General features: G+C 54.8%; 1 pseudogene; it reads right to left on the bottom strand.

Annotated features, from left to right (window-relative positions):
• Positions 1-1538: 1538 nt before the first annotated feature.
• LOC132421885 (inner centromere protein pseudogene) lies at positions 1539-4217 on the bottom strand (annotated as a pseudogene).
• Positions 4218-5561: the final 1344 nt, after the last annotated feature.

Below are 5561 nucleotides of genomic sequence, written 5' to 3'. Positions count from 1 at the left end.
TTATACAAGCTACAGTAATCTTGGCCATGTGGTATTGGTAAAAGGAGAGACCCATAGATCAATGAAAGGGAATACAAAGTCTGGAAATAGACCCATACAAATATGGCTGATTGACTCTTGACAAAGATACAAAAGAAATTCAGTGAAAAAGAATAGTCTTTTAAACAAATGGCTCTAGAACAACTGGACATCCATCTATATGCTCCCCATTGACATTGTGGTTTCAGGCAAAGACACACTCACCAGTTGACTCAACACAACAGTTTCTCATCAGAGAACATATGGAACAAATTTAAATTCGCACCGTATTTGAATGAACTGTAAAATGATTTTCTTTGCATGGTGGAATCTTCTAGATTTCAGCCTGTTGTGTGCATTCACTCTTTACTCATTTTAAAAAGCTCTCTTATATTCAGCCTTGATTTTGTCCTAAAGCAGGGTCAGCAAACATTTTCTGTAAAGGTTCACAGTAAATATTCTCAGCTTTGCGAACCATAAGGCCTCTGTTGTAACTACTTAACTCTGCCCTCAGCAGAGCAGCCGGAGACAACAGGTATTCATTTCTACTGGGCGGGTTCCAATGAAACTTTACAAAAATGGATTGCGACTTGATTTGGCCCATAGGCCCAAATTCACCAACCCCCATTCCAGGGGCTGGAGTAGGAGATGATGAAGCTGTGGCACGTTTAAAACATGGTTGGCAGCGATGGGGCAGGGCCAGCTTCCATGGACACTAAACATTTAATTAGCAGCTGCCTGGATTTGTTGGAGAAACATCTCAACTACTTGCACGTACTGGTCCTGAGGGAGTTTCAAGAGATGTTCCCTTCCTAACCCAGATCTCCTGCTTCAGCAGCACGTCCACGTTCTTAAGTCCTTTCACCATCCGTGCAGCAAGGGTGGGTGGAGCCTGAGGCGTGGAGGGGCTGAGGGCCTCTCTTAAGTGGCAGAGCTGTGTCAAGAGCCCAATTCTCCTGACCTCAACTCCAGGTCTTACCACTGGAATGAGGCCCCCTTTACAGGCAGGGCGCTCCCCAGAAAAACAGGAAGTATCGTCACCTGCCCCAACATGAAAGTAACTGAAGTGTTTCTCAGGGTTGTCCAGGGCTGGCATCAGAATCACCCACTCCATCGGCATCTCTGGGGGTGGGACCCAGGAGACCTTGACGCACACCCCAGGAGTATAAGCAGTTCCTATTCCTCTAGCCCATCCAGCGGCCCGAGACGGGGCCAGGGTCCAGGGCTTTCTGAAGAGAAGCCCAGTCTTCATGATACTCACAGCAGGCTTGAAGGAATAGACTTTATTACTCTAGCTCTCAAACACTAGAGGCTAAAATTCAGCTGAACTCTAACAACCTATTTACAGAGTGCTGTCAGCAGACCAGGCAAGGCTGGGCCTGGGTCTTCCCCGAACACCCAACAAGCTCAGCCTCCCAGCAGGCCCGAGCCGCCTTCCCCCTGTAGCACACAGAGGACGTTTATATACACTTGACCGAACCCTCAGCGACAGGATACCAGGCAGGATGGCACCAGAGACACAGACGTATAGACACAGATGAAGGCTGAGGCTGCCGAGCAGGCCCGAGGACCTGGCTCAGTGCTTCTTCAGGCTGTAGGCCAGGCTGCCAGGGACCCTGGTGCCCTGCAGGGGCGGCGAGTTCCACACGGCAGAGCTGGTGCGCTTATGGTAGCGGGGCTTGCTCTTCTTGAAGATGTCCTCCAAGTCCAGTGGGAGAATGGTTCCGAAGAGCTGCAGGAGGTTCCGGGGGTGGTAGTACTGCCGGATGGTGGCCTGGCTAAGCTGGGTGCCTCTGGCCCAGCTGGGGATGGGCTTCCGGGGATGGGCCTCGTCATCAGGGGAGTCATCGCTGTTCAGATCCATCCCGTAGTTATCTGGGTTGATCTTGGGGGGGGGCGGTGCCCTGTGGAGTCATTTGATGCGAGGTACAAGCTGGAGACTGCACGTCCACGGTCACGTTCAGGCTTTTGCTGGCCACCGCGGCCTCCTTGGCTTTTCTCCTGCTCCTCCTGCAGCCGCTGCTCAGCCAGGCGCTGCTGTTCTTCCTTCTTCTTCTCCTCCAGCTCCCTCTGCAGCCGCTCCTTCTGTAGCCGCAGGGCCTTCTCCCTCTCCTGCAGCTCCCTCTGGGCCTGGAGCCTCTCCCGCTCCGCCGCCGCTCCCGCTCCCGCTCGCGCCGCCGCTCCCGCCGCCGCTCCCGCTCCCGCCGCCGCTCCCGCCTCCGCTCCCGCTCCCGCCGCCGCTCCCGCTCCTCCTCCTTCCTCTTCGGCAGCAGCTCCTGGGGGCGCCTCTCCTCCTCCTCCTCCTCCTGCTGTAGCCACCTGAGCCTCCGCGCCTCCTCCTCCTGCTGCCTCTTGAACGCCTCCACCCCCTCCATCTTCTTGGCCTTCTCCTCGGCTAGACGCTCCTCTTTGGCCTTCTCCGTCTTCTCGTCGATTTGAGCAAACTGCCGCTCGATCTGTTCCTTCTCCTGCTTCATCCTTTTCACCCGTTCCCGGGCCTGCAGCGCCTTAGGGAGGCGCTCCTCACGCTTCAGCTTCACCTCCTCCAGCCGCCGCCGCTTGTCCTCCACCTTCTGCCCGCGGAGCTGCTCGGCCTCCTCCTAACGCCGCAGGTTCTCCAGCCGCTGCAGCTCCTCCTTGGGGTCCACGCGCAGGGGAGCGTTGCGCTTCAATGAAGGATTTCATGATGCTGCTGTTGGGGGTCGAGGTCGGGGTCATGAGCAGCTCGTTCCTCTGCACGGTCTACAGGAGGGGCCGGAGGGGCCGCACCACCTTGCTGGCGGGACAGGGCGGGGAAGGGGTCTTGCTGCTGGGGGGCTGCAGCTCCTCACCCCCCAGCTGCTGCTCCTCGTCCAGCTCACTCACTGCCTGCTTGTAGCTGCGCTTCCTCCTGACACTCGGAGGCGGCTCCTTGGGGGCCATCTGCTTGGTCAGTCTCGGCCTCCCGCCACCCTTTAGAGGGCGTTCCCTGGCCGCCGGCTGCAGGCTGCGAGCCGGGCATGCTAATGGCGATCTTGGTGGCACTGCGGAGCCGCAAGGCACTGCCATTGCTTTGGGGACCTCCGGCTCGGCCGTCCTCTCCGGCTCAGCTTCCTTGCTGGGCTCCTCCGCCTTGGGGCTCGCTTTCTGGGGCACCTCGACATGCAGGAGCCTCTCCAGGTAACTGTGGCAGATGAGGCGGCCGGCTCTTTGGTGGCCTTCCTGGCAATCCTTCTGCTTGATCTTCGGACGGTGCTCTCCTCTTTGGAAACCAGGGAGTAATTCTGGGCCAGCGAGACCTGGGGCCCCGGGGAGGACGGGGCGATCAGGCTGCGCCGCACCGATCCGCGGCCCACATGGGAGCGCGTGGGCGTGGAGAAGTTATCTGTCAGGATGGGAGCCAGCACCCGCTCCCGCCACGGGGAGGCCAGAGAGCTGGGTGAGTCCTGCGGGCCTGGGGAGGTCGCGGCAATTCTGAGCTTGGAGGCGGACCTTTCTGCCCCGCCCCCTCGGCTCTTGGGGTCCTGGGGTGTAGTTATCAGGGAGCTCACGGGGACAGACTCCAGTCTCTCAGCCTCTGACTTCTGGGGTGTTGAGTCGTCCTCCGAGGTCAAGGTGATATGGGAGGCCGAAGCCGTGGCCGGAGCCGGGGTGGGGGACGGAGCCTGGGCAGACTGGAGCTGGCTGAGGTGCTGCTCAGCGCTCCGGCGCTCGCTGATGCCAGTCTCCACCACGGGTACCAGCTGGCACAGGGCCAGGCTGTCCTTGGGCTTCTTGGTCAGCACCGTGGGAGATTCAGGGGTGGGCGAAGGAGCGGCTGCCGCGGAGGTCGCTGCAGCTGCGGCCGCCGCACGGGTCACCCGCCGCAGGACGGAGCCGTTCTCCCCCACCACTGTGGCCAGCTTGTCCTTGTTACGGAGGCGCCGGGAGCTCTGACGGCTGCTCCGCGTCTTTCTGTGGGACAGCGTTCTCCGGATGGGGTCTCTCTTTTCATCCTGAACATAAGAAATCCGTCTCTTTTTCCGTCGGTTCTTCTGAGAAGGTGTTTTGGGCATCAGCTCGGGCTCTTTGCTGAATTCTCTGGTGAACGTGCGCTCGGCCTCCTCCTCGATCTCCTCCAGCCACACTATGTCCTTATTGTCCACGTTGTAGACAAGCCCCATGAGCTTCTGGTCACAGAGCTCCAGCAAGTGAATGGGCCCTAGGGCTGTCGTCCTCATGATGGCTCTGTTCAACTGCACCGTGTCTCCTAAGTGCTGCTCCGATACAAGTCCGGCGCCCTTCCCAGCACAGATCTCAGCCCGCCCGAGTTCCACCGCTCCTGGCCTCCAAAGCTCACGGCTGCAAGGAAGCAACCTACCATATCTTCTTTATCCATTCATCTGTCGATGGCCATTTAGGTTGCTTCCTTGGCCGGGCTATTGTAAATAGTGCTACAATGAACGTTGGGGTGCATGTCTTTTTGAATTATGGTTTCTCCAGATATATGCCCAGGAGTGGGATTGCTGGATCATAAGGTAGCTCTATTTTTAGTTTTTTAAAGGAACCTCCATACTGTTCTCCATAGTGGCTGTACAAATTTACATTTCCACCAACATTGTAGGAGGATTCCTTTTCCTCCACACACTCTCCAGCATTTATTATTTGTAGACTTTTTTTTTTTTTTTTTTTTTTTTTTTGCGGTACGCGGGCCTCTCACTGCTGTGCTCTCTCCCGTTGCGGAGCACAGGCTCCGGACACGCAGGCTCAGCGGTCATGGCTCACGGACCCAGCTGCTCCGCGGCATGTGGGATCTTCCCGGACCGGGACACGAACCCGTGTCCCCTGCATCGGCAGGCGGACTCTCAACCACTGCGCCACGAGGGAAGCCCTGCCCATTTCTTGATTGCGTTGTTTGTTTCTTTGATACAGAGTTGTATGAGCTTTTTGTGTATTTTGGATACCAACCCCTTATTGGACATATCATTTGCAAATATTATCTCCCATTCAGTAGGTTGTCTTTTTGTTTTGTCTATGGTTTCCTTCACTGTACAAAAGTTTTTAAGTTTAATTTGGTCCCATTTGTTTATTTTTGCTTTTGTTTCCCTTGCCTGAGAAGACAGATCCCCCAAAATATTGCTAAGACTTATGTCATAGAGTGTACTGCGTATGTTTTCTTCTAGGAGTTTTATGGTTTCTGGTCTTACATTTTCAGGTCTTTAATCCATTTTGAGTTTGTTTTTTTTATACAGTTTGAAAAAATGTTCTAATTTTATTCTTTTACATGTAGCTGTCCAGTTTCCCCAACACCACATATGGAAGAGACTCTCTTTTCCCCATTGTATATTTTTGTCTCCTTTGTCGTAGATTAATTGACCATAGGTGCATGGGTTAATTTCTGAGCTTTCTATTCTGTTCCATTAATCTATGTGTCTCTCTTTGTGCCAGTACTCTTTTGACTACTATAGCTTTATGGTATAGTATAAAGTCAGGGAGCATGATACCTCTAACTGTGTTCATTTTTCTCAAGATTGCTTTGGCTATTTGGGGTCTTTTGTAATTCCGTATAAATTTTAGGATTATTT

Source organism: Delphinus delphis, chromosome 3 (assembly GCF_949987515.2).
Source record: "Delphinus delphis chromosome 3, mDelDel1.2, whole genome shotgun sequence".
In the NCBI taxonomy this organism is placed as follows: domain Eukaryota; kingdom Metazoa; phylum Chordata; class Mammalia; order Artiodactyla; family Delphinidae; genus Delphinus; species Delphinus delphis.
The sequence above is the reverse complement of the archived record's forward strand: the minus strand, read 5'-3'. Positions and strand labels throughout refer to the sequence as shown.